This window comes from Bubalus kerabau, chromosome 2 (genome assembly GCF_029407905.1).
Source record: "Bubalus kerabau isolate K-KA32 ecotype Philippines breed swamp buffalo chromosome 2, PCC_UOA_SB_1v2, whole genome shotgun sequence".
Lineage (NCBI taxonomy): Eukaryota > Metazoa > Chordata > Mammalia > Artiodactyla > Bovidae > Bubalus > Bubalus kerabau.
This window is the reverse complement of record NC_073625.1, coordinates 111638289-111662547: the sequence shown is the minus strand read 5'-3', so window position 1 is coordinate 111662547 and position 24259 is coordinate 111638289. Positions and strand designations below refer to the sequence as shown.

Sequence of the window (24259 nt, the reverse complement as noted above, 5' to 3'; positions counted from 1 at the left end):
TATTACACTTATTTTAAGATCTTTGGTATGGCAGTCACAAAATCCAAGGAGAATTTCTAAATTAATGGTCTTTTAAGGCAGGATAAGTATAATCACTTGTGCCTTCTAGAAAATAACAACTACAACAGCCTAGTGTTTTTTAATTTATATATATATATATATATATATATATATATATATAGGCACAATAAGAAGGGGATCTAAAATGCAGGGTGGATGGAGATGTCCAAATCAAGGTGCTCACACCAGGGAGCACAGGCACGTCAGACTTCTGATCCTCTTCTTTTTGTGAGACCCTGGACAAGTCATAACCTCTCTGGACCTCAATTTCTTTTTAATCCATAAAATAATTAAATCATCATAGTCACTAAAAGTTGATATTCGACAGAACCCAGACTTAGAACTTCCCAGGGCTCTGCGTCAGCCAGCACTGTGGCTGTTTCTTGTACAATATAGATCTTTGTCTTCAAGGCTGAGGACCTGGCTGTATAATTACTATAGAAGACAGAGAAGCAGCAACGTGGAGACCACTGTGGGATAAAAGGAAAGAGGGAGGAGGAAAGCAGGTGGAGAGGAAAGCAAAGGTTCTCCTTTCATGCTTCAGGGAACTAGATATGGGTCAGTATCCATCCTGTACATTTATGTGATACCTATTACCCTGAAGTTCTCTAAATGGCAAGACAAATGGCATACGTAGACAAAGAAAGGTCTCTAAGACCATAAACTGAAATGTTAACAGTGTTTTTTTTCTGGGTTGCCTGATCGTGAATGCCCTCCACTTTTGTTTTTTCCTTCCTTCTTTTCTCCTATGCATTTCCTAAATTTTGTACCTTATCTGTATATATTACTAGTGTCTCCCCAGCCAGAAGGTAAACCAGATGACTGCAGGAATTTTTGTCTATTTTGTTCACTGCTATATTTCCAGTGCCTAGAACAGTGCCTGGCATTTGGTGCTCAGTAACTATTTACTGAGTGAATTAATAAGTGTATAATTGAAAAATTATATAAAAACAGACAGATCAGTGGAACAAAATAGGGATCCCAGAAATAAATCCATGCAAATATGAACAGTTGATTTACCACACAGGAGCCAAGAGTATATAATGGGGAAAAAACAGTCTCTCCAATAAATGGTGTTAGAAAAACTGGACAGCCACAAGCAAAAGAATGAAACTAGACCTCTGTCTTACACCATTCAGAAAAATCAACTCAAAATGGATTAAAGACTTAACTGAAACCATAAAATTCCTCAGAGGAAAAAAATAGGATGTAATTTCCTTGACATTGGTCTTAGAGGTGTGTTTTTTAAAGATCTGACTCCAAAGGCAAGGGAAACAAAAGCAAAAATAAACAAATGGTACCATATCAAACTAAAAAGCTTTGGCATGGCCAAGGAAAGCAACAACAAAATGAAAAGTCAGCCTACTAAATGGGAGAAGATGCTTGCAAATTAAATCATGTATCTGATAAGGAGTTAATATCCAAAGTATTAAAGAAGTCACATAATTCATCAACAAGAAACAAAGAACCCAATTTAAAAATGGGCAGAAGACATGAATACATTTTGCCAAAGAAGACATACAGATAGCCACCAAACATATGAGAAGATACTCAACATCAGTAATCATCAGGGAAATGCAAATCAAAACCACAATGCAATATCACACCTGTTAGAATGGCCATTAGTAAAAAGACAAGAAACAATAAGTGTTGAAAAGGATGTGGAGAAAAAGGAACGCTTGTACACTGTTGGTAGAACTGGAAATTGGTGCAGCCATGATAGAAAACAGTATGGAGAGTCCTCAGGAAGAAAAAAAGATTGGCACTACCATATGATTCAGTTATTCTTATAATTTTGGGTATTATCTTAAGACTATTAAAACACTAATTTGAAAAGATATTTGCACCCTATATTTATTGCAGCATTATTTACAGTTGCCAAGATACAGAAACAACTTGTGTCTATGGATGGATGAATGCATAAAGAAGATGTGGTGTGTATGTATATACACAGCTTCTCTTCAGAAAGACATTGTGTCTTAGAACCTTGCATATAACCATTTAGCCGACTCCATCATACACACACACCATGGAATACTATGCAGCCCTAGAAAGAAGGAAATTTTGCCATTTGCAGCAACATGGATGGACCTAGAAGGTATTATGCTAGGTGAAATAGACAGAAAGAGACAAATACCATATGATTTCACTTATATGTGGAATCTAATAAAACAAACAAAACAAAAACAAACTCATAGATACAGAGAACAGACTGGTGATTACCAGTGGGGAAGGGGGTTATTGGGGGAGGGTAAAATGGGTGGTGTGAATCAGTTGTATGATGATGGATAGTAACTAGATTTATGAGAGTGATCGCCTTGTAATGTATACAAATTTTGATTTATAATATACACCTAAAATTTATATAATGCTATATACCAAATTTGGGGCTTCTCTGGTGGCTCAATTGGTAAAGAATCCACCTGCAATGCAAGAGACCTGGGTTTGATCCCTGGGTTGGGAAGATTCCTAGAAGGGAACAGCTACCCACTCTAGTATTCTGGCCTAGAGAAGCCCATGGCCTTTACAATCCATGGGGTTGCAAAGAGTCAGACATGACTGAGCGATTTTCACTTTAATATACCAATTTTACCTCAATTAAAAAAGAAAAATAGTGTTTGTTTTTTTTTAATTGCAGGCAACTTAGATAGTGTCTTAAAGTAGTAGCAGTGACTTTCAATTCTTTTGGACCATGGCCCACGGTAAAAAGTGTATTTTAAACTGTGACATCAGAATACATAAATCAACACACATATATGACATGTAACAATGATTTCACCAGCTAACACTTTATTATTGTTACTTGTGATGTATTCCGGTCTTTCTCATTTAACCTCCCAATAACTCCATGAGGATAGGATTCTTAGCCTCATTTTACAGAGGATAAAAGTGAAGCTGGAGAGGTTAAATAACTTGCCCCAAATTAGCAACTAGCAGAGTTGGCTTCTAATGAAGACCTCGCTGATGTCAACCCCAAGATTCCTCCCTACAACATGTACTGTTTGGGGTTTCTAACCAAAGCCCTGACCCATTAGGTGTCACTTTAAGCTAGGAATGTTCAGTTAAAGATAGTAGTAGCATGTGGTAGCAAATGATAAAGTTTACCAGTGGGTGTATATAAAGAAAGAAGAAGTAACATTTTTTAAAATGCAATATTCTAGGAATTTTATGTTACTCAACTTAGTCCTTCCTCAGTTCAGTTCAGTCACTCAGTTGTGTCCCACTCTTTGTGACCCCATGAATCACAGCACACCAGGCCTCCCTGTCCATCACCAACTCCCGGAGTTCACTCAGACTCACGTCCATTGAGTCAGTGATGCCATCCAGCCATCTCATCCTCTGTTGTCCCCTTCTCCTCCTGCCCCCAATCCCTCCCAGCATCAGAGTCTTTTCCAATGAGTCAACTCTTCGCATGAGGTGGCCAAAGTACTGGAGTTTCAGCTTAGCGTCATTCCTTCCAAAGACTTTCAAATTAGGTATCTTTTTTTTTTTCATCTTACAGATTTGAATGCAGAGAAGTTTATCAACATTTTAAAGATAAGTATTTATGTAGCTATTGGACTGTAAGCTCTCCAAGGTTAGAGACTGACTTTCTCATTTGTGTTTCTATTGATATCTTCAATGCCTAACAGTGCCTGGTACATAGTAGGAGATCAATACACATTTCCTAAAGGAACAGCAGAAGGAAATGGCCGAGTGTTAGATCCAGATCTGCCCAGCTCCCAAATCTAATTCTTTTTACTTCTGAACTCATAATTTATTAAAAACAATCGGTATTTGGCCTGTGATTTTTTAACCCCGTACTTACTGCATAACTGGAAGTGTTATGAGCTCTGGTTCCAATCCCTGTTTGAAGCTCTAGGTACATAATTAGTTACCGAGTTCCCATCTCTTGACTGTATCTATAATTAAGCAGGTTTCATAAGACATACTTAGACATAGTCCCTGGTTCCCTAAAATGCGTTAACAGTCACCCAGAGGACCAGACTTGGAGAAAAACACAGGGCTGGAAAATATTTGCTATATTCCAGTATCATTGCTCTGCTTGGTCACCATAACCAATTACAGAACAGGAAGGTGCTTTTTCATTTGTTTGTTTGTTTTAAATTAGTAAACACAAATTTTAAAAGGCATATACTCTCATAGAGTTTCTTCACAGTGCATCTTAGAAGTGAAACAAATTTTGACTCACTATCACAAAGTGATATTAACATATTACAGTTTCTGTCCAGGAATTGGATAAAGGTGATAAATGAAAAGTAAGTCAAGCATCCTGTTCTAGAAGGATGGGCTTAGGTGTGCCTGGAAACTTGCCCTTGCTTTCAGGACTCAACAAGGCAGGTCCAGAGATTTATGAATCGTCTTTATCTTCTGATGAAGAGTGGGTGAATAAAGTCATTTCTCCTTATCTTTCTTACTCATGTGTTGACCAAGACTGTTGACCATGGCCCCAGGCATCCCATGGCATTTCACTGGGGCTTTTCACCTGTGTGCTCACCTATTTCTTCATTCCTCCACTTTTTTCAAGTATTTACTAAGAATTCTTATAGGCTCAGCCTCTTCCAGGTGCTGTGGGGACAACAGGAAGAACAGAACACAAGCTTCTAGACTCTGCAGGCATTATTAATAATATACCCGGGACTCAGGAGTGACTGTGAGGCTCCCAGAAACTGAGCTGGTGACTTAACTATTATCACCTTCCTTCCTCACCAGCTTCTGAGAGCTTGGGAAGTCTTTCCTATTGCTATGGCCTGAAGAGTGTGATTCTCCCTTATTTCTCTCTGCACAGGGGTCACCATGACATCAACACAAAGGTGGCCCTCTTGCCTTGAGTGAAATAGCACCCATGACTACATGATCAGAGAGGTGTCAGCCCTTTACACATTAGTCAGCTGGAGAAGATGCAGGACTGGTTTACTTTGTGGATAATTCTCCTTGCTTCCTGCAGTGAGTTTGGCTACCTTTATTTTCAGTCTGCACTAAATCTGCTGTTTTCATACAAAATATGTTTTAGCTTGAGGGGAAGACTGTCTCTCCTAAAATCAAATATTCTCTTTATATTCTCCGTATTTCCTGCTCTAAGTTTCCCTCTAGTAATTCTGCCCAGCTCAAAATCTTGTTTAGTTTTTTTTAACTAAGAAATGTATTTGTTTGTTTGGCTGTGCCAGGTCCTAGTTGAGGCGTGCAGTATCTTTGCTCTTCACTGTGTCCCGGGAACTCTTAGCTGTGGCGTGTGGGCTCTAGTCCCCTGATCAGGGATCCAACTTGGGCCCCCTGCATTGGGAATGCGGAGTCTTAGCTACTGGACCACCAGGGAAGTCCCCCACATCTTTTAATTTTAAAATGTTATTTGTTTATTTGAGTTACACTGGGTCTTTGTTGCTGCATATGGGCTTTCTCTAGTTGTGGAGAGCAGGGGCTACTCTCTTCCCCTCAAGACAGTCTTCCCCTCAAGCTAAAACATATTTTGTATGAAAACAGCAGATTTAGTGCTGCTGCTGCTGCTGCTGCTGCTAAGTCGCTTCAGTCGTGTCCGACTCTGTGCGACCCCATAGACGGCAGCCCACCAGGCTCCCCCATCCCTGGGATTCTCCAGGCAAGAACAGTGGAGTGGGTTGCCATTTCCTTCTCCAATGCATGAAAGTGAAAAGTGAAACTGAAGTTGCTCAGTCGTGTCTGACTCTTCGCGACCCCATGGACTGCAGCCTACCAGGCTCCTCCGTCCATGGGATTTTCCAGGCAAGAGTACTGGAGTCGGGTGCCATTGCCTTCTCCGAGATTTAGTGCAGACTGAAAATAAAGGTAGCCAAACTCACTGCAGGAAGCAAGGAGAATTACCCACAAAGTAAACCAATCCTGCATCTTCTCCAGCTGACTAATGTGTAAAGGGCTGACACCTCTCTGATCATGCAGTCACGGGTGCTGTTTCACTCAAGGCAAGAGGGCCACCTTTGCAGGCAGCCCGTTGCGGTGGTTCCTCTTGTTGTAGGACATGGGCTGTAGGTGCACAGGCTTCAGCACAGGCTAGTTGTGGTGCAAGGGCTTAGTAGTTGCAGCTTGTGGGCTCTAGAGCTTGGGCTCAGTAGTTGTGGTGCTTGGGCTTAGTTGCTCTGAGGCAAGTGGAATATTCCCGAACCAAGGATCAAACCTGGTTTGATCCCTGTCCCCTACACTGACAGGTGGTTTCTTAACCACTATACCATGAGGGAAGTCCCCCCAAAAATCTTTTTTTACATAAAAGTTTATTGAGATATAATTCACCCTTTTAAAGTATATAGTTCAGTGGTTTTTAGTTTATTTGCAGAATTGTACATCCCCATTGTCTATTTTCAGAACATTTTTATCCCAAAAGAAACTCATTAACAGACGTTCTCCAGTAGTCCCTTACCCCAGCCCCTGGCAACCACTAATCTATTTTCTGTTTCCATGAATTTGCCTATTTCAGACATTTCATACAAATGGACTCACACAATGTGCGGTCCTTTGTGACTGGCTTCTGTCAATTAGCATGAAGTTTTCCAGGTTTATCCATGTTGTAATATATGTCAATCCTTCCCCCCTTTTTGACTGAATAATCAATTGTAAGGATAAACCACATTTTGCTTAGTCAGTCATCAGTCAACGGACACTTGGGTTGTTTCTCCTTTTTTTGGCTATAATGAATAATGCTGCTTATGAACATTCCTGCCCAATTTTTTCATATGTTTTCAATTCTCTTGGATATATCTAGAAGTGGGGTTGCTAGGCTGGCTCAAATCTTAAATAAACATTTCTAATGGTCTTCATTCTTATCTATTTCCCAGGGAGCAGGTTTTTCCATGCTCACTGAACAAAAGGGAATGACCAACAGCAGGACCTTCTTCACCAAGTCCTGGAAATAGCACCTGCTTTTCCAAGTCAGATACAAAGCCCAAACATCTCCACTGTAAACAGTATGCGGCTCCGAAGGGCTGTGGCAGACCAGGACTGGGACAAGTCACTGCAGTGACTCACACTTAATAGCATCTTGCAGCTGCCAGAGGAGGTATGTAGAAACCACCTTTTCTTATGAACAAAGGAACATTTCCAGTTTTGTCATTCTCTGCTTATAACTGATTCTTTGAAATCTAGTCCTTCATAGCCTGTCAAGGATCTTGGACTATGATCTCCGATGGTATGCGTAGCATGGAATAAGCAGTTTACAACCTTGGAATCCTAAATTGCCCTTTCCCCACCATCCACCCACTGCAGGTTCCCATTTATAACTGAAGTCTGCCCTCTGCTGGTCTTAGGCAACTCAGCCCCACACCATAGAGCTGCTCAGCAGGTTTCTTACAAAATCATATCTTCTCCAGGAACATTTTGGAAATTGCTACAATTTATTTAGCTATAGCAATATGGAGAAATGACATCTGCAGAGCATACTTCTTTTATTTTTTACTTTTTGATGTCTGGTTTTTTCCGTTTATTCCATAGTAGCAGGATTGAGCCAGTTTCAGTTATATTTATGAGCCACTCTCATCTATGATAAATAACCATTATTTGTATTTATGCAGTGCCTGCCCAGGCCCTTCTGCTCCTACTGACTCCTGAGTCACTAAAACACTTTCCTATGATAGGAGTGGACAAGGGCTGTTCGAGACAGGAGGTACTGCAATTTACAGGCTGTCAGCTGTCCAGTAACTTTCCAGAGGTGGTTTGTAGACTGAGTGGTGAGTAGAGAAAGACCCAGAGACTGACTCTCCTCGTGTTCTGTAGGGTGTCCACTTGCCCTGTTAGAAGGCTTCAGGGCATCAGGGATCCCAAGCAGACAGGGCAATCCTTTCTTCCTGTTCCTTTCACCCAGGCAATCTGGCCCAGACAAGCACGTGTAGGAGGACATGAAAGGTGAGTAGGGAAGGAAGCCAGATCCCAGAGACCACAAGACAGTGCGAGCAGAAGTCTGAATCAGTGATAATGGGAAAGGAAGAAGCTGGCGGAGGGGAGGTGGGTAAGAGACAGAAACAGTGGGCAAGGGCAGAACAGGGGATTAAAGAAGGGACTCCGTTTTTCTGAGGGCTGTTCACTGCTTTCTGCAGTGCAGTTCACTGTAAAAATCTGTTCAGTTTTTAGTCAGCAAAGAGAATCCTTTCTGATATTCCAGACTCTTTGGAAACAATGCTGTGCTTCTGACCTATTTTTTAGAACATTTATACTTTCTGTGTTAAGAGAAAAGCAGCACTTTTATGAAAGAAAAACAATTTTTAGAGATGGTTTGGATTTCTAACCTCTGAGTGGAGGGACTGGGGGGAACAAGGGCTCCTTATTGTGAGCATACATCCTGGCCAGCGGTCTGGAAATCTGACCCACCCTCCAAGGTGATCCTCAAGTACAGCCATAGTGGGGGCCCCACTCCCCACCCCAGGGAAACCCTCCCCACAAGGGTCTGACTGCCCCTGTCAGTCTACCCCTGCACTGCAGAAGTCCAGGCTCGGGGTGTAACAGAGATCCCTGTCTCCTGTTCTTTCTCTTGCCCTTCATTTCCTTCTTGCCTCCTCCCTCACCTCCTCACCGGGGCCTCTGAACTCAAGTTCTCTTCTCCCACATTGCCGCTTTCCAGATGTTGTGACTTAGAACTTACGCACTTTAGGAAAGACAGGGCTCAGTATATTCTTATAAGTGGGTGGTGCTGCCCCTTTAAAATCCACCTGAGGGGGAGGTGGTGGAGAGAAAGAGAGAACCAGGTCTTCTGCTTTTCCTCCTAGAGATAAAGGTTATTCTTAGTAAGATCAGCTTGGCACTGGGAGACATGTCCCTTCCCGTCCCGGGGGCTTTGCACATAGCAGTTCCTCCTCTTCATGCAGGGAAGAAGACAGACAGGGAGAAGGATAAGGAAGAAAAAGAGGAAGGGGGTGTCATCACTGTTGCCCTGGTGGGCTCTTCTTAGGACATGCTTCGGGATGCTGGTTCTGGTGGACAGAACTGGACAGGCGAGTGCCCTCAGCCCAACCCCAGAAGGCCAGTTTTAATTCTAGCAGTCACTTTTGAAGCGAGAAGTCCCAAGGCCAAATGAGTTCCCTTCAGGCCTTTGCAGAGCACTTTGTATGTGGCACGTGTTTAATAAATGTTTGCTCAGCCTCCTGCTTGCAGCCTCCTTAGGAGGAGTCTTCTAGGACTGCCCTCATTAGGCGTAAGGATGATTGTAATCAGGGAATTCAAGCCCTAGTATTAGCTTCGGAGAATCAAGAACTTGAGAAATTAAAAAAAAAAAAAAATGGAAAAAGTGAAAAGGGTGGGTAAAGCTGGAGAAAAGTTACGTAATCTGATTCCACTTTGGATCCAGATGGTGGGATTCTACAGAGCCGCCAGTAGGGGGAGCTCGGGCAGTGTATCAAAACACCAGCGCCCGGGTTGCCAGGAGCCAAAACCTCCGGATAAACAAAACAATGAGCCTTTGTAGTTTCTCTTAGGTTCTTAATCCTGGGAGGCTCAATCGGGGCCCTTCTGATTTTCATCCTAGGGGACCCAGCTAGCTTCTAGTGGAACACTAACTGGTTCTGGATGTCTTAAAAAGTCTCTCTCTCCCTTTTTCATCTTGCTTTCTCTCTTCCTCCAATTCCTTTTCTCAAACTCTTTCACTATCTCTTTGTGTGTATCTTCTTCTGCAATTTCCATTTTCTCTGAAGGTATCTTTCTGCCTATGCTTCTTTCTTTTTATCTCTCTGTATCATCTTAGGCCCACTAGTAAATTCTCTGTGTGCTGTGTGCTAAGTCCCTTCAGCCCATGTCCAGTTCTTCACAACCCTATGGATCGTAGCCCGCCAGGATCCTCTGTCTATGGGATTCTCCAGGCAAGAATACTGAAGTGGGTTGTCATGCCCTCCTCCAGGAGATTGTCCCCATCCCAGGGATGGAACTGATGTCTTTTATGTCTCCTGCATTGCAGGTGGATTCTTTATCACTAGTGCTGCCTGGGAAGCCCCTAGTAAATGTTAATAAAAAATAAATGGAGATGAAGCCATTATAACTGAGCTCTGAAGACTGCAATATTTGGCACACACACAAAAAATTAATTTGAGTATATTGTATTCAAAAATTAAAATATATTGTACAGGAAGAGTACTTCTGCCACCACTCACAGTTCAATCACGTCTTCTGTGTGTATTCTGCCTCTGTCCTGCAGACCCGCTGCCCTCACCAGCCTGCACTTCTCTGTCATCCATTGTCTGCTGCCAGGCTGCTTCCCACCTCCCCCAAACCATTGACCTGCAGGGGTCATCTCCCTCCCTGAGCAGCCTAACAAGGTCTTTCAGGTCCAGAATAGTTGTACTTCTCTCTAGTGACACAGTTTGTTCTTTCCTAAGTAAGACCCAGCCCAGAATTCACTGGAACTCAGAATTGGGAGTTAAGGGACTCCAGGTGAGAAAGTGGGGGAAGGACTCAGCTTGTCCTCTGTTTGAAACCTCTTGTCCTCCAATATTCAGGTGCTCCGCCTGGACCTGGTCTACTCTGCCAGAGTATTTTTGCTCACAGTGACTTTCTTTTGGGGAATTTCTTGTCTTTCTCTCTAGACTGACACTTGGAGACGTCTAGCTTATCACACAGTCTGTATGTATCTGACCCTCTTTAGGACACAGAGTGTGCATTCTTTTTCTGGGTTTTTGGGCCCTAGGGACTCAAGCAATACAACTGAGTGTGTGTTTTAACTTTCCAGAACATCTCATGGCAGTCAAGATGCACCTCTAGTATCTTACAAAAGGATGCTTTGCCTGGACTCCACAGAGGCCCTGTGAGGGTCCTGAGCATATATAGTATGCAGATGGCTCTGGGCAATGCCACTCAGCAGGCACTGTCTCAGTTCCAGGCCCAAATACTGTGACTGTGATTGGTAGAGATGGAGGTGGGAAAGTGTCCACCCCATTTCTACATTTCGTGCTCACACCCTCATTAGGATGAATCTCCCAGGATCCATCCTATGTCCAAGTCTATCTTGTTCTATCCAGGTTCTAATTATTATTCAGACCCTAATTTTATATGTCCCTGAGAGGCAAATCCTAACATTTGATCTGGTAGGATGTGAGACTCTTTAATCTTGGCACTTTAACTTTCTTTAAGCCTCCTGGAGCCAAGGAAGGTGGTGGTGGTATGATCTAATCATCCCCCTTCCTGCTCAGTATTTGGTAACCATTATCATCTCCTAGTTCGAGACCTGTTTGGATCAAGTTGAAGACCAAAGTAGGGAGTAGGGGCCAGACGGGCAATACAATCCAGCTTTTAAAGGCACTAACCCCTTGCTTGCCCTTGGTAGGCCCTGACCACACAGAGAGGCTGAGTAGCACATAGGCTCCTTCCTCAGGGAGTGAATGCTTCAACTGGACTGGCCCACTATGTTTCTGGACAGAAATCAAAATGAAGCTGCTGCAGAAAAACCCAGTGCTGCAAAGTGCTAACATCATCAGGCAGGTTGCCTCTGCAGTACAATCTATAATTTCTGTGACTTCCAGAACCAAGAGGGCTGTTCTATAACTTTCTAAATTAAGCTTCTGCATTACTTTGGAAACTTAAAAAGCGTTCCTTCCCACAGACACTGCTCCCAAATTAAACACTTTGTGCTTGTGCAGCTGTTCAGATGTTAGTGAATTGAAGATGGAAAGGTTCTTAAGAAGGGAAGGGTGGTGGGTGCCTAGAAAGGAGAAGAAAGCACTGCAGGGGTGGTTTTTATTTTTTTAGGGGACTGGATTGAAGAGCTGGGGGTCAGGTAGCAGGGATTACATGAGTTGAAGATTATAATCAAGTGAGTACATAAAATGTTTTTTAAATTATTAGGTCTAGATAAGTATAGGTTAACGAGATGCATTTATCAAGTATTTCAAAGCATGATTTTAAGTGGAGGAGAACTTGGTGAGTGGCTATTCCCTACCTCTAATCAGTAGGAGCCAGAAGGAATAAACACAAATTGCTAAGGTGGTATCTTAAGGTTATTGTGAGGCCCACTTCTAAAGACTGGACAACGGTTGAACTAGAATGGGTCACAGAGATTGTCTGGGCACTGTCCTCTGGAGGCCTTCACTGAAAGCAGCAGCCTGTGCTTCCCACAGTGCTGCGGGTGACATTTAGCACAGACGTGGCCATGACTTGCAGAAGCTGGTCTCCAGGTTCTCTTCTAGACTGGGAGAGAAAAGAATGCATGTAACATTAGAGGCTCTTAGCAGCAGCTGGAAAGAAATGAACAGATAGAAGGCCCAGTTTCCTCTGGCCCACCGCTCACCAATATGCCGGAGCCTCTTCTAGCAAGCCACCCTTGTGTTATTTGTTTCATAACTTGCACCTAGATCTGTGCCTACAAGAATGTGGGCCATTTTGACAAATGGTTGTTCAGAGAGCCCTCGCTCACAAAACTTGTCTGCAACGTTTGGACTGGCTACCAGGGCTCTCACGTTTCCACACATGCTGTCCCCACCTTATTGCTGGGTCTCTCCTAGAAAGGCGGCAGTTAGTTGGTGCTGATGTTAACTGCTCAGTCTGTTTCCAACAGACTCCTCTTGGAAACCATTTTCATAGGAGTCGGCTGAGTGGTAGGGGTTGGAAACAGGGGTTGGAGCTGAGTAGAGCGAAGAAGTAAAAAAAATCCACAGTTAGCCAGATAGTATCATCCATGTGGCTGAGGAAGTAAGAGCCCTAGCCTGCAGCAAACTGGGCCCCAGGGACCACAGACACAGAGAGAAGCACTGGACTCTGGCTGTCTGGCTGCCCCAGCGGTTCCAGGGCAGAGCCCTGAGGAGGCTGTCCTCTGATCTTGGCTCTGCCCCAGATTAGCTGTTGTCCCTGGGCCACTTAACCTCACTGGGTCTCAATTTCATTATCTGCAAGAGGAAAACATTTGTGCAAACACCTCTAAGGTTCCAATAAACTATGTTCTGTCATTCCGTATGGACTTGTGTTTTGGTTTTAAACATTAATGATACCTTTTACCTGTATGATGCTTTATGATTTATAAAGAACTTTCACATACTTATCTCATTTGATCCTAACAGCCATGCTATGGGATAAGTAGGGCAGAAATGATTCTCTCTGTTTTTGAGACTGAGAAACTGAGGATCAAGGAGCTTAGATAATTGTTATCACACAGACAGTAGGTGAAAAGCCAGGACTCCAGCCCAGGTCTTTCAAGTTGAGCTTAATTCTTCATTTTTTGGAGGGGAGAGAGGGTTGTCCTGTGTGCTTTTAAAATCGGGTAATTATGAATCATCTACTAGAAAAATGAACTTGGGATTTTTAGATGCTTAAACTCAACATGGGCTCCAGGTAAGGTCCTCCTACTCTCAACTGCCCTATGAACTCACAATGTGTGAATGCCTTGCTTTTCTGACCAGACTGTATATTCCTTGGAGGTTCAGGCCATGTGTTTTCTCTTCCCTGCTATATTCCTTCAGTAAGCATCACAGAGCCAAGCACCTAGCAGGGGCTGTTGCATTGCCAGGAGAGGGAAAGCAAAGTAAGACTATGAAATACATAAGTGGGACAGATGTTTGTTTCCACATTTGACCACTTGTCCTACAAGAACTGTTATCCTTATACAAGTTCTGCCCAAGACAGTATCATGATTGCCATATTATTCCTTGAGTTCTATAACACAGCACAGTGTCCCCTGAGAGCAGCAGCCATATCTTTCTCCTCAACAGATTTTCCAGGCACAGGATGGGCTCATAGATTCAGAGACACGGCCTCAGTGATCTCATGCCCCAGGAACATGATGTAAGTAAAAGCAGCAGACTGGCTGCCTTAGGTGGGGGATGGAGGTGAATTACTGGGCAGGGGGGTGGGGGTGGGTGGGGATGGGGGGCTTCTCTGAGCTAAAGCTGAGAGTGAAAGGAGTGATGAGGCAAAAGTAGCCAGAGCATCTGAGGAACGCTGCCAAGGACATCTGGGTGCTGAAAAGGAGGAGTGCCTTCTGCCAGTGTAGGGGGATGGGAAGGCCAGGGGAATGAATCAGTAGGGCTGAGCCCACGGCCTGTGTGGGTTCTCTGACCATGTGTGCACACTTTACACCAAGCCTCAGTGCAATTTTGCTTCACATCACTAGACCTCCACCCTCATCAGTGACAGAACTGCAAGGAGGGAACACTCCGTGAGAATCCAGAGGTGGGGACAACTGACTTGATAAACAGAGATGGCCCAACTTAAGACCTTTGCCTCATTATTACCCTGACATCTCTTCATTATCCTATTTGCCAAATCCTTACTTTCCCAGATTTGGTGGAGAAAGAGAAGGATTCTGAGATTTGTAAGCAGGACCACTCCTAGTAAATGAGATCATCCCATACCCTAGGGACCGACTCAATTGAGCTCACTCACCAGAAGAATCTTAACTCCAGATGAAGGAGGTCTCTGTCTCTCCCCTTGTAGCGGCCTAGGACTTCACTAAGAGAACACTCCTAGGGTGATAGAATGTTAGAGATAACAGGCAGCCTACACCCTCCATCCAACACCCTCACTTACAGATGAGGGAACTTAAGAGCATGGTGATGACATAAGTGTTCAAGTCACTCAGGAAGTTAGTAAAAGAGCCTGGACTAGAACCTGGAAGTCTTGACCCATTACCAGCCTAGACGGTCTTTCTTATCTGACCCTGGCCCTTTGAGATGCCAAAAATCTCCAGCCAGGGGCAACTCTGAGCAACCAAGCAAGAAAGATCTGAATTTACAAAACTTCCTTGTGGAAGCACCTGCTCTTTAGGAGACGTTTTTTTTTTTCTTTCAAGCCATAGAAATCTATTTTTATTAAATAGATGTGTAACTTGGATTAAAGTAAGTAAATAAAATCAGTATGATGGCCTAATACACAGCATTCATATCAGTTTTGAGTTTCACAACAAGATCCAAGACAGGTGTCTTTTTGCATAAGAGTTCAAGAAAGTTCAAGGCTTCCTTTGTGGCTCAGCTGGTAAAGAATTCGCCTGCAATGCAGGAGACCTGGGTTTGATCCCTGAGTTGGGAAGATCCCCTGGAGAAGAGAAAGGCTACCCACTCCAGTATTCTGGCCCGGAGAATTCCATGGGGTTGTCCATGGGGTTGCAAAGAGTCGGACTTGACTGAGTGACTTTCACTTCAAGAGAGAACAGTCAGTTTAGGAGACTGCTTATGTTACAGCCAGGACTGGGAACCCTGTCCCTGCCTCCCCCTAAAACTGCCATTCTAAAAGCCTTTCTAGTGGCCAAGGCTGCCCCTTCTGGCCAAACACAGCACCTGATCTCATCCTCTAATCAGACAGTCCTGGTGCCTCATGGTGGTGGGGGTGACACCCTGTCAGGTGAAAGGTGGAAGCAGAGAGCCTTGCACAGACACTTCATAAATGTTCTACAGACGAATAACCAAGGTTCCAACTCTTCTGCACTCCATTTAGCTCCCCACTTCCAAAAGCATCCAGCAGACTTATGTCCAACCTGCAGATTAATCAAGTCAAATAAACAGATATTTATTGAGCTACAATTGGGAAGGCAGTCTACCAGGTGCCGAGCTCTATACAAAAACCGGCCTGAGTCCCTACCTTCAAAGGACTCACAGGCCAGTTCGGGAGACTAGGTGAAATTATATATGAATTATATCATAGGCAGCAATATAAGTGCTATGAAGCAACAAATGACCATACGCAAAATGATTGGAAGAGATACTTTGTGTATTGGTGCACAAGAGAAGAGAACACTGTGAACCACACAGGCCAGGGGAGTTCATGGAAAAGGAACAATCTGGTAAGGACTTTAAAGGATGGGAAGAATTTAGAGGAATTTGGAGAGAAAGGATGAGCATTTCAGAAACTGTAAGAAAAAGTACAAAAATAGAAAAATGCAAGTGTACTGAGGGTAGTGAGTAATAATAATCATAATAGTAGATGATGCTTATCACATATGAGACTCTTTTCTCAGCAACTAACATATATTGTCTTGCAATTCAAATTATTTCTACTATTAAGCCATTTTTACAGTTGAGGAAACTGGGGCATAGAGGGGTTTAAGTAACTCACCTGAGAATACAAATTCTAAGTGACTGAGCTGGCATTCCAGTCCAAAGGCTATATATCCAGCCACTGCTTTGTACAGCTCTCATTATGTCTAGAGGAGTTGATTTGTTGAAAAGGTATGTTGGGGGAAAACACAGAGGATCTTGATTTTGTGGGCAGCAGGGAACCATTAAAGCTTTCTAGATAGGGACGTGGATCTGGATTTAAGTTTTTAAATTGAGATATGTACAGGAAGGGGCTTCCCTGGTGGCTCAGATGGTCAAGAATCCACCTGCAGTGCAAGAGACCCTGGTTCAATCCCTGGGTCAGGAAACTTCCCTGGAGAAGGGAATGGCAACCCACTCCAGTATTCTTGCCTGGAGAATTCCATGGACAGAGGACCCTGGTGAGGTACAGTCCATGGGATCACAAAGAGTCAGACACGACTGGGTCACTAACACTTTCGCCTTCATACACAGGAAGAAAATCCTAAGGACATATTCATATAGGAAAAAGCACAGAGAAATATATTAATTCATACATTTAGATGAATATTAACTCATCCATTTCATAGAGTGCGTTGTTCAGAGTTACTCCTGGTGGCCTCTCTGATCTCAAACTACCAGATAATCAAATCCGTGATTGATGGCACCAAGGGAACAACCAAAAGGTAAGAGACCCCCAAATCTACCCAGGCATGTGCTCAAAAGCTAGGGACAGAGATATGCTTGGAGGAAGGTGTATAAAGGGAAATAGGAGGCATCTGGGTCAGAGAACAAGTGAGAGGTCAGCAGAATGAGCTGGGACCGCACGTGTATAATTCAGCAATACCTTAACCATGATTGGATCAAAGCTTCTGGAAGAAGAAAAAATACTGCCAGCTATCTTCCTGAATATTTTATAATAGGAGATAATTTCTTCAGTCTTTTTCTTCAATTTACAGGCTGAAATGGAAAATTCTTTTCATGCACAGAATGCTATTTCTCTCTCTCTTTTTAAAACTCAATTTTAATAATATATTCCATCAAAGACTGTAAAGCTGAACTTGCTTTCACCATCCCCTATAATGAACGTGGGACAGATGAAGTAATAAGACCTCTAAAAGGGTGGGAATTGAAATGAGAGCATCTTTTCTTTTTTTCCCCCAGGAACTGATGTACAAAGGAGCCTGCTCAATCCAGTGAAGTAAAAACATTAGGTAATTTGAATCCTGAGCAAAGATTAGATAATTATCTTGGATGGGACTTTGGGAACAGTCACAGGAGATGAGGCATCACCCTGTTGAGATGGTCTTTAGGGAATATCTGGTTTGTATGAGTGTTGTTTGGCCCCTGAGTCACAAAGCAGGGGTTGAAGAGTTGTCCTTGGTCTGGACTCCAGGCAAAGTTATGTACTTATCCTTGTAAATTGCAGTATTCAGTATAAGCATTGTTGCAATTTATTGCCACGCCTTCATGACCCCACTTTTGGAAGTGGACTCCAAGTCTGAGTTCCAAGCAGCTGTTTTATGTCCACCCACAGGAAAGCAGCACATACATGGTGTGGGGGTGGTTTGAGGAATGGTTTGTGAATGCCCAAATCTTGTTCTCTTGAATATGTATTTTTTGTTTGAAGAATGAGTTGATTCATTTATGTTCAAGTGAGGGCAAAAAAACCCACTAAGGTAAGAAAATCAAATGTTGTGTAGCATACCCTCTTCAATCAAGTGGCATTGAGAAACAGTGGCTGTTAGTCTCTTCTGCATTTGCTTTCTCCTCAGCTGTTACTTTTGAGAAGACTTAAGCTCATGCCTTGCTGCTGCTGCTAAGTCGCTTCAGTCGTGTCTGACTCTGTGCGACCCCATAGATGGCAGCCCATCAGGCTCCCCCGTCCCTGGGATTCTCCAGGCAAGAACACTGGAGTGGATTGCCATTTTCTTCTCCAATGCATGAAAGTGAAAAGTGAAAGTGAAGTCGCTCAGTCATGTCTGACCTTCAGCGACCCTATGGACTGCAGCCTTCCAGGCTCCTCTGTCCATGGGATTTTCCAGGCAAGAGTGCTGGAGTGGGGTGCCATTGCCTTCTCCAAAGCTCATGCCTTACACTGAGTCATTTCTGGCTGAGGCTGTCATATGTTACATTCCTAGACCCACATTCTAGGAAACAAGTCATTACTTTTGGGCTCCTCTGTTGACATAAATTCTTCCCCTTCAGCCGGATCTGGAATATTTGGCACCAACAACAAACCTGGGCACCCATGTGGCTCCAGAGCCATAGTTCTTTATGTGTTGACTCTTCTGTGAATGCTGGCCCAAGTCCCAGAGGTGAACTGTTATCCTGGTTTCCCCTCATAAGTTCTGACTTATTGTTCTGCATGTATTTCTGCTTCTTCCTCTAGCACTAGGTACTCTCCCCAGCTTCATGCATCCTTGTCCCTTCTTTCTGCCAGCTGAAGTTACCTGCCATGTCAGGCCATGGAATGACTGTCATAGGACGGGCACACTTGCGTTATTGGACACTCATATTGTTTCCTGTTCACTTAAGTCGGGGCTTCCCCGGTAGCTCACATGGTAAAGAATCTGCCTGCAAATGCAGGAGACCCAGGTTCAATCCCTGGGTCTGGAAGATCCCCTGGAGAAGGGAATGGCAGCTCACTCTTGTATTCTTCCCTGGAGAATTCCGTGGACAGAGGAGCCTGGCAGGTTACAGTCTATGGGGTCGCAAAGAGTCAGACACAACTGAGCGACTAACAACTTCACTTCATTGTTTTCTGTTCGCGTAAATCAGTGTATCTCAGTAAGAAAGGTACCAGCCTCTAGGAGATGTATTGGAAACTCTAGGGGGCACTTTTGATTGTCGCAGTTATTAGGAGGGGCACCAGTAGCACTTAATGAGTGGAACCAAGGGTGCTGGCTATTTGATCTTGTGCACCAACAAGTGTCGTGTGTCCTGTGCAAACTTCACAAGTCACACTGGATATTTGTGTGGGAAAATCTGTTTGTAATTACGTGGTGTGAAATTCAATTCCATTTTACTTGGAAACACAAGTTACTTTTGTATATTTTTATATACACTGATTTTTCTGTAAATGCCGCTTAAGCCTTTTTAAAGGAAGAGAAGATGGCACTGTGTTTGTTCAGAACTTTACCAACAGTATTGACAATTTCAGAAAAGCATTTGGCTGCCAGCAATTTTGCTATTGTGATTTGAGTTGTCAGCAAACGTGTCTCTATCTATTACATTAGTCTCTGTCACATTCACTCAGATTTCAAAGCAACTGCTTCATTCTACCTCCTAGTTAGTCTTCCCTAAATATTAATATACTCCAATACATACTAGTTAGTTATAAATTATTCCTCTTCTGTCAATAATTTATCTTCATCATTAGGACATTGTGTTGACTTTTAGAAAGATGTGTGTAGGAGGTTTCCCTGATGGCTCAGTGCATAAAGAACCAGCCTGCTGTGCAGGAGACACGGGAGACATGGGTTCAATCTCTGGGTTGGGAAGATCCCCAGGGAAGGAAGTAACAACCCACTCCAGTATTCTTGGCTCAAAAATCCCACAGACTGAGGAGCCTGGCAGGCTACATACAGTCCAAAGTGTCCCAAAGAGTCAAACACTACTGAGCAACTAAGCACGTATAGGAGGTTAATAATTTGTGAATTTCTTTCCAGATAGTAAATAGGACCTAACAAAACATTCACTTGAAAATAGGTCATTGGCTCTGATGGGGTTAAGAATCCTTAACCTAAGTGGATACTGTGGTACTGTCTATGGAAGGCAGCAAAGGACTGAAGATGAGGTCAGTGCATTCCTGGAAGGAGGCTGTAGCTGCCCACCAGGGTTTGCTGTAGCATCCCCTTGAGGAGCTGACCACTTTCCAAATTCCAGTGTTTATCCTCATCAGGTTTCCAGACGTTTTCAGAATCCAAGGTCACTTGAATCACTCAAATCCAAGAGGTTACTCATAGCCAAAGTAGAAATTTATAATGGGAGACATTTCTTCCCAGGGACTGAAAGCTTATGTCCACTGCCCAGGGCATCCAGTCCCAGGATCAGAATGAACACAGATGCTGAGCGCAGGGCACACGGGATACTGAAGGGAGATGAGAAGAGGCACTCCTGTTCCACAGCAACCACAGAAAGCAGAATCTCTCCCCTGCACAGGGCTTGGGTGTGCACTGCCATGTTAAGATGCCTTGGGGTTTTTATTTCCTGTCGTCCACACTGACCACTTCCCATTCTGCCAGCACCCTCATCCACCTTCACCCAGTCTTCCCCCAGGCGATGGGCAATTCAATTGATTATCTTCTATGCAATGGCATTCACATTCTGGACCTGCCTTCCTCTGATTACATCCAAATTTCCTCCCTTGATTGGAGTTTCATGAGGTCCATGCATTTCAGTTTCTTGATTTATTCCCACGGGTGACTAAACACATCCATTGTCTGTGAATTTTACTATTGATAGTTCAACTCTGAAGGTGACCTTGTGTCCCTGGTCTCCAGATTCATGGAGAGGGAGACCTCCCACTGTTGCTTCCATATCTGGCCAAAACTGATGTCCGAAACGAAGACTCCACCTCTTTTCCTGCTCTGCACCAATCCCTATAGTTGGCACAGTTCTCCTGATCATTATCTCAGTTTGATAGAGGCTATTCCCTGGTGGCTCAGTGGTAAAGAATCTGCCTGCAATTCAGGAGACACAGGATTGATCCCTGGGTCAGGAAGATCCCCTGGAGAAGGAAATGGCAACCCACTCCAGTATTCTTGCCTGGAAAATTCCATGGAGAATTAACTGGCGGGCTACAGTGCATGGAGTTCCAAAGAGTCAGACACGACTAAGCAAATAAACAGCAATAGCAACAAATTCCTGTCGCCCTCCAGCTTCCCAGTGACTCCCTTCCACTTGCCCTGTGTGGCAGTTTCAGCACAAATCAAGCGGAAGACCACTCATTATAACTGATTATGGATCAGAAAAGATAACACAGGCATCAGGATATTTGGTTTGGGGGAGATTTTGTTTGTTATTTATTGTTTTTGAATATACAGTGATTCTACTCATATAGACTGGTCAGAGATGGAATGATGAACTGATTAACGGAACAGTCTAGTTAATTAAGAGATAGTATATATGACAAGATGAACAATGATTTTTGAAGAATTATTTTTTTTTCATTTTTTTTGAAGAATTATTAATGAAATACAGTTCATTCAAAATGTATATTAATTGTGGTAGAGTTGTTTTTTCATGGTTCAGAAGGGAAAAGCTCAAGGAAGTATGCATGTCCCCCCAGCCCCACACCATTCGTTTTTACATTACAGACTGAAATGATATTTCCTCAAGCTTCTCATCTCAATTGCCTGAATCCTCTCAGTCCTTATCAGTGTTCTCTGTGCTCTTTGACATCCCAAAGCAAGAGAAAGTTGAATCTTTCAGTGATATTTCTACATCAGTAAGAATCAGTCACTTTAACCTCTTTGTAGCTTCAGCTCATTCTTGTATCACTTTCACTAACTTTTTTGTGAAGAAGCTCCCCTAACCAAATCAAGAATTTCTGTTACTGTATTTCTGTAAGGCTTTAATACTGTCCATCCTTCTTCATTAACAGAAGATACAGAAAATATAGCACAAGCTCATAGCTTTCTCTAAGAACTTTTAAATATTGAATAAACACTGAATTGAAATTTAAGTGTAAGAAATATTTTAAAGTGTACATCATTTATTCATTCATTTAATTATTCATTAGGTGAACATTTATTAAACACCCATCATGTGACAGACACTGCTTTAGGCATTGGAGATGCTAAGATAGCAAGTCATGATCCTAGCTATCAAGGAGCTCATAGTTTAAAAGAAGAGAGACTGATACGTAAAAACATGATTTTAACTCAGTGAAATAAGTACTACTGTGGAGGTTTGCTGATGATCAGTTGTGGCATAAAAGGACTAAATGATCAACTCTACTTTTAAAAAGGTGCTGCTTAGAGAACAAACTTATGGTCACCAGAAGCCAAGGGTGGGGGGAAGGGATAGTTAGGGAGTTTGGGATGGACATGTACACGGTGCTATATTTAAAATGGATAACCAACAACTGTATAGCACAGGGAACTCTACTCAATATTCTGTAACAGCCTAAATGAGAAAAGAACTTTTAAGAGTAGATAACATATATATGTATAACTGAACCACTTTGCTGTACACCTGAAACTATCACAACGTTGTTGACCAACTTAATCCCATATAAAATAAAAATTTCTTAAATTCAAAAATAAAAAAACATTACAAGGTTCACAGAGGAAGATGCTTATAATGAATTGTGAAGGAGAGGTAGAAATTTTCCCACCAGATAACAGCAAAGAGAGATGTTTCAGAAAGATGGATGTGCTAATGTAGAGAGGCAAGGAAGAGTAACTGCTACTTGTTACCAGTAACTGGGAACGGGAAGCAGTGTGATGGGACAATCCCTAAGACAAGACCTCATGAGACAGGGATGGAAGGGCTAGAGCCTAAATGGTACTGAATACCTTGATAAAGGGTTTGGATTTCATTCACTTGGCAGTGGATAGTAATTGGGTGCTAAATGGGGAAGTGGTACAATCAGATCTGTGGTAATAAGACTATGATCGATTCCATGTGGATGGATATATGGTAAGACTAGAGGTAAGGAGCTACTAGAGATAGATGAAATAGTTGGCTGACTACTGACGATTCATGATGCTAGAAGGCATTTGGTCCATGAAGGTCAACATTTCCTAGATCTCTCCAGGTGGAACCATGCGGCTAAAGGAATGTGAGTAAAAGTGTGTAGGGCATTCTAAGCTAAGGTAGTTCAGTGAACCTACCTCATACTGTCTTCCCTTCTACAGCAGCCCTGAACACCTCATGAAGATGGCTATGCCATAAGATGGAAGGAACCTGGATCCCTGAGTCAGAGAAGAGAGAGCTACCAAGAGAGCCACCCAACCAAGAACACATACACTGAACTTTGCCTGCATGCTAAGTCACTTCAATCATGTCCAGCTCTTTATGACCCTGTGGACCATAGCCCACCAGGCTCCTCTGTCCATGGGATTCTCCAGGTAAGAATACTGGAGTAGGCTGCCATGCCCTCCTCCAGGGGATTTTCCTGACCCAGGGATTGAACCCGCGTCTGGCATGTTCTACGTTGGTCCTACATTGGTAGGTGGGTTCTTTACAACTGGCACCACCTGGGAAGCCCACACTGAACTTTATATGAGTAAAAAAGCAATTTGTGTGTGTGTTTAGTCTCAGAGATCTAAATATTGTTAAAACTGTTAGATTACACTCATCCAACTAATCTGACTAATACAGGAGGAGTATTAGGAGATGTTTGCAATATTTAAGAAAAGATAGAGACTTTCCATATTATATACTGAAGTATAGGATCCTGTGGAGAAAATAAGTGGAAGATGGAAGAAATGGGGATAATAGTTTATGGATAACATTAAGAAGGTAGAAGGAGATAGGATCCAGAGCACAGGAAGCATTTGTTCCTTCAGCCGAAGGTGTAAGGAGGGATGTCTCTTCATTTAAAACAGAAAGGAAAGCATATCTATAGGTGAGCAGTAAGAAGCTGCCTAGTTTTCTCTACACATAAGAGGTAAAGACATGTGCTGAGAGAGTGAAAGGATAGCTGTAAAGGTTCAAGACAAATATAAATAGCAATTTCTGTGAAAACTGGAGAGCTGTGCAGAGATATTTAACAAGCAAAGGGCCACCAGCCCACCTGGTTAAATAAGTCTAGCTCATCATTCTGGGTGGAGGGAGCAGATAGGTGGGTTTTAGGATTGAACCAGGGTTGAAGAATTACAGAATAGGTGTAGTGTAAGAACAAATGAATGGTGGAATTGGCTTAATAAGTTAGGATAGGCCTACCTGCTGAAACCAGGGCCCCAATAGTAATTCAGTGGCTTAAACAAGATAGAATTTTTCAATTCCAGGTACAATAGAGTATTCCGCATATGCCACAATGGATGCAGCTAAAAAATTAAAAAAAAAAAAAAACTTGAACATAATGTACAGAGCAGATTTTTGAGGACTCTGAAAATTAAATTGTAGTTGGTAATTGGGGAAGAAGACTAGAATTTGAAGTACCATCAAATTGGTAGACAGTTTATCATCTTTTTCCTCCAATAAGCAGCACAAAACCTGAATGTGGGCATCTGCACAGAGGGATCTCCAGGAGAAACCCTCTAGCTCTGGCTCAAAGAGCAGGGAAGGGTCTCCTAATGCTCAAGAGA

At 42.9% G+C, this 24259-nt stretch overlaps 1 long non-coding RNA gene across 1 annotated transcript in view; it reads left to right on the top strand.

Annotated features, from left to right (window-relative positions):
- LOC129643579 (uncharacterized) overlaps positions 1 to 23188 on the top strand; it is a 38705-nt gene extending 15517 nt beyond the window's left edge. The window contains exons 2-3 of the long non-coding RNA XR_008710392.1: positions 6864 to 7084; positions 22865 to 23188. This is a non-coding gene — a long non-coding RNA (uncharacterized LOC129643579). The remainder of the gene's footprint in view (positions 1 to 6863; positions 7085 to 22864) is intronic.
- Positions 23189 to 24259: the final 1071 nt, after the last annotated feature.